The sequence below is a fragment of the Tenrec ecaudatus genome, chromosome 16, assembly GCF_050624435.1.
Source record: "Tenrec ecaudatus isolate mTenEca1 chromosome 16, mTenEca1.hap1, whole genome shotgun sequence".
NCBI lineage: Eukaryota > Metazoa > Chordata > Mammalia > Afrosoricida > Tenrecidae > Tenrec > Tenrec ecaudatus.
In genome coordinates, this window is record NC_134545.1 from 40,644,866 (window position 1) to 40,658,349 (window position 13,484).

At 41.0% G+C, this 13,484-nt stretch overlaps 1 pseudogene; it reads right to left on the reverse strand.

Annotated features, from left to right (window-relative positions):
- Window positions 1-12,822: 12,822 nt before the first annotated feature.
- LOC142428585 (nuclear cap-binding protein subunit 2-like) lies at window positions 12,823-13,249 on the reverse strand (annotated as a pseudogene).
- Window positions 13,250-13,484: the final 235 nt, after the last annotated feature.

Sequence of the window (13,484 nt, forward strand, 5' to 3'; positions counted from 1 at the left end):
CCCCTCAGGACCAATAATGAGCGTAACCATACCAGGAGGATAAAGAGAAGGTGCAGGGAGAAAGGGGGTACTGATCCTAATGATCTAACTATAACCTCCTCCCAGGGGGATGGACAACCAAAAAGTGGGTGCAGGGAGACATTGGCTATGTAAGACATGAAAAAAAAACAATTTATGAATTATCAAGGGTTCATGAGGGAGGGGGAGTGGAAGGAGGGAAAAAATGAGAAGCTGATACCAAGGGCTCAAGTAGAAAGCAATTGTGTTGAGAATGACGATGGCAACAAATGCACTTGACACAGTGGATGGATGGATTGTGATAAGAATTGTATGAGCCCCTAATAAAAAAAATTTTTTTTAAGTGGGTCTTATAAAAAAGTGGGTCTTGGATTTAAGCAAAACCAACAATCTTGGACTAGCTCAAGATTAGAACCATTTAAGACTTGGTGGGCACTTGTTAATAAATCAGCTAATGGAGAGGCTTGGCTGGTGACAGGCAGTTGACTGGTTGGTGTCCACACCCTGGATTTGAAGGACAATTGTGACTGGTTCTGGGCATCGGGCCTGAGGAGCAACTGCAACTGGTTGTAGAAAGACAAATGTGATCACCAGCTAAGATGCCAGCCACTGGCCCCAGAAGGATTTTAATTCAGGGTTGGGCCTGCCACTGAACAGTAAATTCATATATATAATACTTATCTTCTCAAATTTGGATGCTCCCAAGTATGTCCCTTCTCCACAGTTGGGTATCAGGGGACAAAATAGTGATCTTTTAAGGGTTGCAGTTGACTTTTCAGCACGATGACGAAGAGGAGAGATATCGAACCTTGAGGTACCTATCTTTTTGCTTTAGATATTTACTTATAAGGGAAATAGTTTCACAGTCCCAACTGGGGCAATAATAAGCTCCAGGGTCGCTGCACTCTCAGGTTCATTGACTATGTGACCAAGGGCTGTGAGAAACAGAAACGTTTCTCCCAAGTTGTCTTCCCCATATATATGCCAAACCTGGCTGCTTGCTACACCTGGCGAATGACTACACTTGGAGGTCAGTGAAAGTAGGACAGAGGTTATTCTCCCTAAGGGTGATCAGCCAATTGTATATCCCCCTCCTATTGCTTATATTGTCTATTGTCCAGCCCCTTCCTGTGACGTGCGTGGTTACCTGTAATCACGCCCCCTAAGGAGATATAAGCCTTGGTTAAGTAAGCGTTTGACGGGAATAAATCGACCCACCTCACCTCACTCTCTCCAGTTCTCTCCACATGGACCACCAAGCGGGGCTGAGGTGAGCATGCTACCATGAAATGTGTCTGACTCCATTATTTCAATCTCTCTTCTATCTCTCCTTACTCTCTCTGACTTTATTATAATCTTTATATATCTCAACCATACAATTACACCTATCAAACCCATGATTAGTTGTGGGGGGCTGGCCTTTCCCGCACAAAGGGTAAATGTAAATCCCAGTTCTCTAGAGATTTTTCTTTAAAATCATGTGCCCACACCCATGGTCATGGAGGTTCACAAGGCACATTGGGAATTTGCTAGGTGTCAAAAAAGGCCAGCACTGGGCTCTGGTATTTACCCGGGGGAGCAATGGGGTACAGAGATCCATTTGAAAGCGAAGGCACTGGGATTTCTGCTGCCAAGTCAAATTAAGATCTATGTGGCTAGTTGCACCTACAGTAACTGTCCACAAAAATGTGTGTGTGTGTGTGTGGGGGGAGACTTGTCAACAGCTGCCTACAGCCCAATGTACACACGTAAAAAACATTATTTTGGAGAACAAGACAATCTTAATTTCAGAGGTTGGTCCGCATATTTGGTGGCATGCCATCCTGCTTCAGGTGGTGCAGGCTTCAGATGAGAATGGTGAATTCATAGGGTGACGCAGTGGTGGGCCTGGTGAGGATAATGGTGAAAGGTCCCTTCCACCACGGGGTGAGTCCAGTAGCATCTGTTTCCTGGCTGGAATGGATGCAGGGGATCAGAGGTGCTTGGGGGAACAGCCTGGAACACCTGGTACTGGGCTGCTTGGAGTGTCTGCCAAAACGTAAGTCCTGTTTGGTTATTAATTTCAGCTTGGTTTAGGTCTTGAACCTTAGGAAATAAAGGGGGTGGTCTGCCAAACAATTTCATATGGGATAAAACCATTTTTGTATGGAGTACATCTTGCTCTTAGTAAGGCGAAGGGCAGTAACGATGGCCAAACTTCCCTTGTTTCTAATGTAAACCTAGACAAGGTTTCCTTTAAGGTTCTGTTTATTCTTTTAACCTGTCCTGAGCTTTGGGGCCTATCAGCATAGTGTAATTTTTACTTGACCTCCAAGTTTCTTAAGATTTGTGGAAAAGCTGGGCCATTATCAGACCCTATTGATTGGTCATCATGCATAGGGATTAAAATTTTATTTGATTTGAGAACTTTGACATTGATTTTTGCTTCCTTTTCTCTGAGGCAGATCAGTTACTGTGTTCTGCATTGAGCCATGTCCCTTTCACAGTGGTGGCTGGGATTCTGCTTTCACGGGTGGGATCAGTCAGTCAGTCATCCTTTGGAAAAGAAGTATGCATTTCAGCTGGAGAGAGCTAAACCCTCTGTTTAACTCCATGGTATGATCCCAGAAACTTAAAAAATACCAGCAACACTACTAAAGGAATGTTACTGAATTCTAAAATGAATGATCATCTTCTGTGTGAAGAGAATGTCTCCTATAAGATATATGGACCATGTTATAAGCTTTCAGTGTAATAAGACTTCCTTAATATATCTTACAGCAAGGTGAATGTATAATATGTCAGTTTGGATAGCTCTTATTTTGAGTACATAATATGGTGTGGATCCCTTATAATGGCACAGATTCTTCAAGTAATAAATGTTAGATGAATTTGAAAAGTATACAGAATGTGTCTTCATTCAGTTTAATAATAATTTCTCCATTATTTTCCCCAGTGGTATATAGAAGAAGGATGTTTGTGAACCCCCTCACTTGCACTCAAAGATTTGTTGTAAACATTATTTTGCCTAAAATAATTGTGATGCTTTCATTTCTTTTTGATACTTTCTAAAAGAAATATTTTATAGGCCCTATTTCACAACAACATTTTCAACTATGTAACAATGGTTATGAAACTGGACAGGAATTGGCAACTCTTTTATAAATTTGTCAATTATGTATAAATCTCTTCTAACAGATAAACTTATCTTAACCTAAAAAAATAAAAAAGAGTTACAGTCTAGGAAACGCACAGGGGCAGTTCTCCTCTGTTCTGTAAGGGTCGCTGTGAGTCCGAATTGGCGTGGTGGCAGACCGTTTATGATCATTTCAAATGCCAAGTCCCTAACTCCTCTACCCACCAAAGGCTAGGGTAGCTGGGAATAGAAGTCGTTGGTTTAAAAAAGTTATATTTCTTACTCTGTTTTCAGTGAACTGATACTATAAGTTTTTAATAAACCTACTAATGGATATTGACGCAACTAAAGTTTCAAAACTCACAAATACAGTGAATGAAACTGCAGTGATGAGTGCAAAATAATGTAGTCTATGGAAGTCTAGTTTACGCATGCACGTTCTAAAAGGTATAATGTAGAGTTCTGTGAAATGTTCAATATGACCACAGAGTGTACCTTCAAGTGGCTCCCTTCACTCTGATTGGCTCTCATTATAGTTGCAAAACTTTTTTTCACTAACCAAAATTATTTTTTTTATTAAAAAATAATGTATTGGGGGCTTATAACAATCCACACCTCAATTGTATCAAGCATATTTGTACCTATGTTGCCATCATCATTTTCTCAACATTTACTTTCTATTGTTTCCCTCCCTCCACACTTCCCACCCTGGTGACCCCTCGAGAAATTATAAATTATTATTATTTTCACATCCTCCGCTGTCTCCCTTTCCCCACAGTTTCTGTTGTTCATCCCCCTTGGGGTGTGTGTGTATGGTTATATGTTGATCATTGCAACCAGACCCCTTTCCTGCTCTCCTCTTCCCACCTTACTCCCACCCACCTGGTATCACCATATTGCCGTTCCCATTTCTGTTCCTGAAGGGCTCATCTGACTTGGATTCGGCATGTCTTGAGCTCTTATCTGTACCGGTGCACATGCTTCAGTTTACCCAGAACTGAAAGGGAGGACTGGGGTCATGATAGTGGGGGATAAAGAAGCCTTAAAAACCAGAGGAATATTGTGTGTTACATTGGTGCTATACTGTGCCCTGGTTGACTCATCCCTTCCTTGTGACTCTCTGTGAGGGGATGTCCCATTGTCTACAGATGGGTTTTGGGTCTCTGCTCTGACCCTCCTTATTTTCAATAATATATTTTTTGTTTGTTTTGGGTCTTCTGGTGCCTGTTACCTGATTCCATTGGCCCTCATAATTACACAGGCTGGAGTGTTTCTTCCATGTGGGTTGTGGCTTCTTTGCTAGACGACTGCTTGTTTAACCTCATGCCTTTAAGACCCCAGACACTATATCTTTTGCTAGCTGGGCACCATCAACTTTCTTCACTACATTTGCTTGTGTACCCATTTTGTCTTCAGTGATTGTGCTGGGAGGGTGAGCATCATGGAATACTAGGTTGTTAGAACAAAGTATTGTTGTTGTGTGAGGGATGGCTTGAATAGAGGCACAAAGTCTGTCCACTACCTCAATGTATTGCCATGTACATAGGCCAATACCTCTATTTTTATGAATTAATATATTTACATATGTACACACCTATGTTTACACCTCTATCCATAGCTTTGCTTCCTAGACCTTTCCTGTTTCCTGTTACCTTCCTTATGTCCCATGATCACACTCACCCTTCTTCTGCCTCTTAGTCATTCCTTTCAGCTAGATTACTGTTGCTCCAGCACCCCCAGGATCTCTATGTCCTCCTCATTGTTGATTTTTATTCCCTAGTTGTTCCCCTGTACATGGTGTTGTTTGCTCACCACTCCCTTAACCTACCTCCTCTTCCCTGAAAGTCCCACCGGAACTGTCAGTCTCATTGCTTTCTCCTGGGGCTTGCTTCCCATGCCTGTCTTATATAGGTAGGCAAAGCAACAATAACAGACAAAACAAAAGACAGAATAAAGAAAGAAAAAAAACCTAGCCCCCGAGAATGCATACATAATTCCAAGTCTGTCTGTTGATCTTTATGAATATCTATCTCTTCACTGGTCCTAGGGGTTCCCGCTAACTGCCCCTCCCAGCCTGAAGTCTATTTTGGGGGCTCCTTGGGGCTCATGTGGCTTTGTTTTACTCCTGTTGCTGATCTGTTATGTTCCCTTCTTGGTTCGCCCCAGTGTGGGGGGTAAAATTTTTTTTTTAATTAACTATTTTCCCCTGACATTGGGTAACACTTTTTATTATTTATTATGACATCATTTTATTGAGGGCTCTTACAAATATTATAATAATCCATATTTAAATTAGATAAAGCATAATTGTACAACTGTAGCCATCAGCTTTTTCAAAACATTTTTTCTTCTTGAACTCCTGGATATTTGCTCCCCTTTAACCCTTCCTTCCCCCTTATGATCCCAGGAACCCTTATTATTATATCTTCTTATATATTTTTTCCATATATTATCCCACCCAATGTATCCTTTCACCCAGTTCTGTTATTTGTTCCCCTCAAGTCGGGTTATATAGTCATTGTAGCTATCAGTTCCCTCTTCCTCCCCCTCTCTTCCAGAATCCTCATTGAATCCGTACTCTTATCACTATTTTTGAAGGATTTATCTATTTTGGATTTCATGCATCAAATGGACTTAATTATACAAATGAACACACACACAGGTAAAGCTAATACTTTAATAGTAAGGGGAGGAAATATTAAAGAACTAGAGGATAGTTATGTGTTTTATCCGTGTTATACTGCACCCTGGATATATCATCCTTTTCATGTGGCCCTTCTGTGAAGGATTGTCCAATTGTCTTACAGGTAGGATTTGGGTCTCCATGCTATCTATGCTTCTTCGCATCAATTTGAGTGCTTATTTTTAAGACCCCAGATGCTATGTCTTTTGATAGCTGGGCACCACCAGCTTATGTAACCACATTTGCTTATGTAACTATTTTGTCTTCAGAGATCGTTTTGGGAAGGTGAGTATCATACATTGACACATTATTAGAACAAGTTGTTCTTGTTCGGAGGTAAGATTTAAGTAGAGACCCAAAATCCAGCTGCTTCCTTGTTGTATTGACATATATATTTACATAGAATAAATTTATATATTTACATATATACAAATTTATATTTATACCTGTACATATAATTATTACTTATTTGTATTCTCCTATTTTTCTTTCCTCCTGCCACACTATAATGTTTATCAATCGTTCACAAGGGTAGCACTTTCTTGCCTGGTAACTTTTTATTTGATGCCTTACATTTTGAAACATGTTTAGCTGAGCTATATATTGTTGCTTTTAAGAGTGTTCAACTTAGTTCTGGTAGGCAGGTAAGATACACAAAGTTTATCTCACTCCATTGGAATCTTATTTTTTAAGTTTTTTAAGGGCAGTTCAGGATTAACTTTACCCTAGTTTTATTTTAGTCACACTATTAAGACATGGACCTTCAAAGTTTTGTGCTAAAGATGTCACGTATTCAACAAACTCTCTCCTCTCTGTCTTATTCCCAGTCCTCTGTGAGTTATAATTTCAGAGTTATCCAGAAAATTCTCTTTCCCTGGTAAACATTTTTGTTCAACCTCAATGAGTTTTTGTTTGTTTGTTTTGCAAAGCAAAAGTTTCAAGTTTTGACTAAGTCAAGTTATGAAGTCCTATTGCTGATTTTCTTCTTCTATGCAGTGTGCTTTTGGTATCATGTCTAGGAAATCTTTACCAAGCCTTAGGTCCCAAAGATTTTCTTTTATGCTATCTTCTACAAATTTTGTAGTTTTACCCTTTATATCTAAGTCTGATTCATTTTGAGTTAATTTTTGAATGAAATGTTAGCTTTTTGTCAAGGTCCATTTGTTGCCTGTGGATGTTGTGATAGTTACATAATCTTGTGTCAACTTAAGGGTATTACGAGTGGAGTCTAGCCTGTCAATCCGGTCACAGCCTGATGATGCCTCCTTTTGGGCATGGCCTTCTCATGAGGACTCTAGGAACTCCCGCCCCCCCCCCCCTCTCTGTTTCACCTGCTGTTGAGGAGTCACACTCTGAGAGCTGAAGGAGCCACGTGGGGACTTGTGACAGGATTGAGATGCTTCTACTGCCACAGGATCCACGAGATGTTGTACCCAGTGGCCTGTGATCTTCCTGCATTTTGCATCATTGCATGTGCTGAATGAGTCTGAAGAGGAATTCGTGGGCTAATATTAGACTAATGAACTAATATCGTACTTATGGACTTGATCTAGAATAAGCTGGGATGTTTTATAGCTGCATAATTACTTCTTGATATAAAATTCTCTCTTATACATAGATGAGTGTCAATGAATTTGTTTCTCTAGTCAACCCAGACTAACACAATGTTCAATTACTACTTCAGCACCACTTGTGGAAAAGGATATTCTTCCTTCATTGAATTGCTTTTGTATCATTGTAAAAAATTAGTTGGTAATACTTGTATGGACTATTTTTGTGTCTTCTACTTTGATTCATTGGTGTGTGTCTGATAGCCACCAATACCACAGTCTTGATAACTGTAGCTTTGTCTCCTATCCAAGTTCTAACCAGGCCCATCCCTACTTAGCTTCTGAGATCAGATGAGATTGGGCGCATTCAGGGTGGTATGGCCATAGACTGTAGTTTTGTAGTAAGTATTAAAATTGGGAGAGTGATTCCTATTTTAGTCTTTAGTTTCAAAAATGTTTTAGCTATTGTGATTCATTTTCTTTTCCATATAAGTTTTTGAATATTTTCTTTATATCTGCAAAAATAGCTTGCTGGAATTTTGTTAGAAATTCTTTTTTATTCTTGCCCTAAACTATTTCATTGGGAGCTAAGACAGATATAATACCATTCATTCCATAGTTCAATCACATCAAGCAGTATTGTACAATTGCTACCACAATCAGTTTCAAAACATTTTCTTCCTTCTTGAACTCCTTGATATCAGCTCCTTTTCAACACCCCTACCACCTCCCAAACCATACCCCTCAGGAACACATATTCTATTTGTTGTCTCAATAGGTTCATCAAGGAATGATAAGAAACATGTCTATAGGTGCTTCAAGTGTTCACAGAACATTTTCTTTTCTTTTTTTTTCCACAGAACATTTTCAGTGTCGTTCAATTTCATTTTCCATCAACTTTTTAAAGATGTTTCACATTAGTTTTGGGATAATTGACTCTTTATGCTGTTGAATATTCTAATCTGTGAGCATGTTTTGTCTCTCCTACAAAAATGGAGAGGTGGTGTCTGACTTCTAACTGAATCACCATTGGTGAAAAGGTGATTCCTATGAAGTCGAGGTTAAAGTATTTCTCTATAATCTTTTCCCTAATTCTGATGCTGCCTGTTTCTCTCACAGTACTCTACTTCTCTGCTGGGTTTGATAATCATTGAGATGGCCACACAGAGCTTAGTTGCAATTCTCACAATTATGAGGTTTCTTGGAAGTGCTAGCATGCAATTTAGGATAGGGAAAGACTCAAGATACAGTTCTTCAGTCAGGCCAGTTTCTTGCCTGTGCCTCAGACAAGTCTGTGGTAGTTACATAATATGATGTCAATTTGAGAATTAAGCATGTAGGGGTGAAGTCTAGCCTGTCAATCAGGATTTAGCCAACGAGTCCTCTGTGTGGGCGTTGCCTTCTCTGGAGGATTCTGGGAACTGCTGTGTGTCCTCCTTGGAGGCAGGAGATACTCTGCTCACTCCTGAGAGATGCTCTACTGACAAGACACATGGCGCTACGCTGATAGATCCTGTGCCCTGGGGACTGGAGGGGCCATGTGGAGACCCCTGCCATTGCTGAAATGCTTCAACCACCACTGCATCCACAAGACTTTGCACCCACTGGCCTGTGATCTTCCTGCATTGGCATCATTACATGTGTTTTGTGAGTCTGAAGAGGGCTTTACAGATTGGTGTTGGACATATGGGCTAATATCAGACTTATGGACTTGATCTGGACTGGACTGGGATGTTTTCTCAATATTCAACTGCTCTTATTTATAAAGCTTTGTCTTACACACCCATGAATGTCTATGAATTCGTTTCTCTAGTCGACTCCAAACTAACACAAAGTCTCTCTCTGGTCACAGTCCCTTCAGATTTCTTAGTTTGACCCGAAATCTACCATGCTTGGACAATTTTTAGAAAGCTCATTAACTCTACCAGTAAGTAGCCAGACACACTCAGTTTGGTCAGTAAACTTTGGCATGAAGGTGTTCAGCCTCTTCAGTTCCAGCTTAAAAGTGTATCTTAGTGAAACAGTCTTGGAGATTCTCCAATCTATCCCAGCCCAGAGGTCAAACTGCAATCCAGTTTCAGGGCTCCTTTAGCTTCTCCAGGGGGGTAAAGGTGAATCATGTAGGTGAGGTTTTGAAAGACTTTTTGAAGTGGAAAGGGTCCTAGACAACTGGTCCTACACAGTTCCTAGACACTACTGATGATTTATTAAGGAAGTTAAGAAAACTCAGAATGAAATTACTCAGGCAAGACAGCTTCTTCTCAGCTGTGCCTACAGACAAGCCTCTCTGGTCTCTGACCTCTTAGTCACATGACTTGTTGGTTTCTGCCCTATTCTTGCAATGCTACAAAGCTGGCTTTGGGCTGCCAATGAATGCAGTGGCCAAAGGTAGGCCACTCTGTCACAAGTCTCAGCCTGAGGCTCCTAGCTCTAATTTCATGGATTAGTAAATCTAACTCCTCTGCGCCTGGAGAGATCCAGCCTCTTGCCAGAGGACAGTTGTACTTGCTCTGTAGCCTGGGAAGTCCCCCACTACGTTTCATGCTTCAGTTCTTGATTCCGCAGCTGCCAGTGCACCCCTATTACTTCTTTGGTGCCATGGTTTTCTGCTGGATCAAGGAAGTTTAATGTATAGGAATCCTCAGGTTTCAAAGGTCCCCCCACGGCCGACTCTATCTTTCTGCAATCTCCTTCCTACTTCCGAGATTGCTCAATTTATACCCAGCAGAATGGAAATCACACCACAGTTAACAATCACGCACGGCTAAATCATATCGTCCTATCCTTTTCTCCTCCACCTTCTGTTATTCAGATCCACTAGGGAGACGTTATTTTGTGGGGGTTCAAAAGACGATGATTCAAAACACCATGTGAAGCCCCTGGCCTGCAGGAGGAGTTACAAAATTCAGAAAAGCTGTTGTACTCAAAGTTAAGGCTCATTGCAGGGAAAAGATACAGAATAAATTCAGTTAAAAATCACATAGGGGTGAGTCCAAGAGAACCCAGGTATGAACTTCCAGTTGTTCTTTCCCAGTGAAGCCATACGGACAATGCTTCGTTCTTTTACTAATGTGACAACATGCGCGAACCATTACCAACCCGAGGGGTTCATCAGATAACTTCTCCATACCTGTACGACTGACTTCTGCAGCCAGTCTCCAGATTCACCCCAGAAGTAATGCTGCCCAATTTAGTGTCAGGGATCCTTTCTATTCTGGAGGCACCTAAAGGTGAATCCCATAGGTGAAGGTTAAGAAAGGATATCACTCCCTTCTTCAACACAGAACATCTTCCAACCAGAACAGCTCTCTCAGCTGCCCTCTGCCATACACAGTCCTCTCTGCCATGTTAGTAGTTTCCCCCTCCTGTACTAGCAGACCTCTTTGGCAAGGCGTCAGACCCATCTCGGCTGTGCATGCTGCTTCTCACGTACATGACCCTTTGGGCCATGGGTTCTTACACATACTTAACATTTAGAAGGTTATTTCCTCATCCATACACATTTTACCAGTTCAAGTCAGTCCTTAATACTTTGTCCATCAGTGGGGCAAAATTCCTCTCGGATAACGTCACCCAGGTACCAGCCACTCAGATCTGCTGTAATTATCTGTCTGACTTGGCCAGGTTTTCCAACTGGTATTACTTCAGATTCACTTCTTCTAGCATCTAGGAGCCTTGGCACAAGAGTTCATATATCTTGGAAAGAGAGATGCCAAGCCACAAAAATATCACCCAGAAGCAGAAGCTAAAAAGAGATAATAACTTTTCTCTAGAGACAATACAGAAAGTCTTTCTCTAGAGCCAGCACCCTGAATTTGGAATTCTAGCATCCTAAACTGTGACGAAACAAGTTTGTGTTTGTTAACACAATCCATGTTTAGTAGTTCTTGCTACCAGTATTAGATAACTAAGACATTAATATTCCTATGTATAAGTATACCAAAAATTGTCTGTTAAAGTACTGATTAGCTGGATCAGATTGCGTGTATGTTTTATTTGATAAGAAACAATTAGTTTTTCCAAAATGGTTGTTTTAACATCTTTTATTGTGAATTAAGTGATGTTTACATTTCAGATAACCAGTTTTGTACTCAACAAGGTGAACTATTTATCAAATGTCACAATAGCTTTTCCTACCTCACCTCTCTTGAGTTCTTGTCTCCCTCGTGTGGATCACGACCTTACCTTTCACCTATGTTAGTACCTATTGCTTTACCTTCTTTACCATGCCCTTCCCCACCTTGGTAACCTCCAGTCTGATGCCTTTGGCATGAAGGTCTTTGTCTTTTCCCTCTTTATAACAGTGGTCTCATACAATATTTGTGATGTGACTGAGATGGACTAATGTCACTAAACATAATGCTCTCTGGGTAGATCCATACATTAGGTGCTTTGTGGTTTTATCAATGTATATATAGACACCAAAATTTCTTTATTCATTCTTCTATTTATGGACGTTTAGGTTGTTTCCATCTACTTGCTGTGATGGACAGTGCTGCCATGAACATGGGTGTGCATATGGCTACGATTCTTACTTCTTTAGATTATATACCTAGTGGAAGGATTCCTGGGTCATATGGCATTTCTGCTCCCAGTGGCAATCCCTCTGCCCCCTCTCCAACATTTGTTGTTTTCTTTTTTTATTTTGGCTGCCATCTTGAAGTTCTTTTTTGGTATTCGAGGAACAAATTTTTACTACTAGTATAAAAGCATCGTGGTAATATGAGTGCGATAGTTTATTGTGCCAGCCTGACTGATAAACACAAGTGGGATTAATTGAAGGGCTGAGAGATAAATGGCTCAGTGCCTTTCATGTCTCTCGCTCTTTAATCATTGGACCAGCATGCGGCTGCCTTGCTCATTCTGTGCCTCAATTTAAAGGGTACACTACCTGTGGGATGCCTAGCCTGTGGACTGTGTCGCTGTAAGTTGAGGTCCCTTTAAGTCCACATAATTGGAATGTTCATCTCTGGAGCTGGGGACCGACAGTTGGTGACAGTTGGTGACCTGCCTTGCTGTTAGCTGCCAGTGTATATATATATATAGCCCAGCTCTCTCTACAGAGAAGGAACTGATGGCCCTCAAGACTTAACTGTTCATTTTTATTATATATCAATCAATCTATATATAATTCAACAGTTAATTTTTTGTGATATATATAAAATCACTATCAATCTGGTTTTGTCTCTCTAGAGAACCCTGTCTAACACAATGAGACATGGGCAGGATTCTTAAGACTAAAATTGAAGACATTCTTTGGATTTCTGTCCTTTAATAATTTTTGGTTCTTTTAATAATTTTCAGAGAGGAAATCCACAAAGATGCTTCCAGCTCAGTAACAGACAAAGAGAACTTGGTGAAATTGGGCTGCTTTGCAGACCTTGGGCACCGCTCTTCCTCAGGGTCAACCGGTCGGAGGAGTGGCGTGTTCCCAGGTGGGCTTTGTACCAGTTTCCTTAGCTACCTCTCCCAGCATCACAGTCCTGCCGGTGCTCCTCCCAGACCTGGCCCCCGAGCGCCCTCGGCCGTAAAGCTTGCGTCCCAGTCTGTTTGAGTCATCCAGGCGTCCAGACAAGTTCCATTTAGGTATCGCATGGCATTTTCTGCTTCTGATCTTGAGTAGTATTCCAGAAAGAGGAATCCACAGGCCGTTTTCTTCACTGTATCCAGGCCCATGATGCTTTTCTTTATGTCACCACTTTGCGAAGAGTTCATAGATTTGTTTTTCAGTGGTGTAAGAGGAAAGGTTTCCAACATAGAGAACACAGCTTGTCTTCAGTAATTTCTCTTACTCCTCCTCATCACCCCAGAAGTGTTGTCCGGGTATTCGGTTAGCTCTACGCATAAGTCGCTACGCTGCACCTTCTGGAGGCCCCCGGACATCACGCAAAGACGTGAACTAAGGCACCTAGACTCCGGGGAACCTGAGAAGGCTAGGGCGGCAGCAGTGGTGGCAGAACTCTACAAGTTCAATTTTTTAAGTTACTTCTTTTGTGTTCTTTGTGGCAAGTCTTTGCCTCTTTCAAGGTCATATAAGATTTTTCTCCTATGTTTGCTTTGAGAAGTTATGTGGTTCGTATTTTATATTTATATTTCTGACCCATCTAGTTAATTTTTA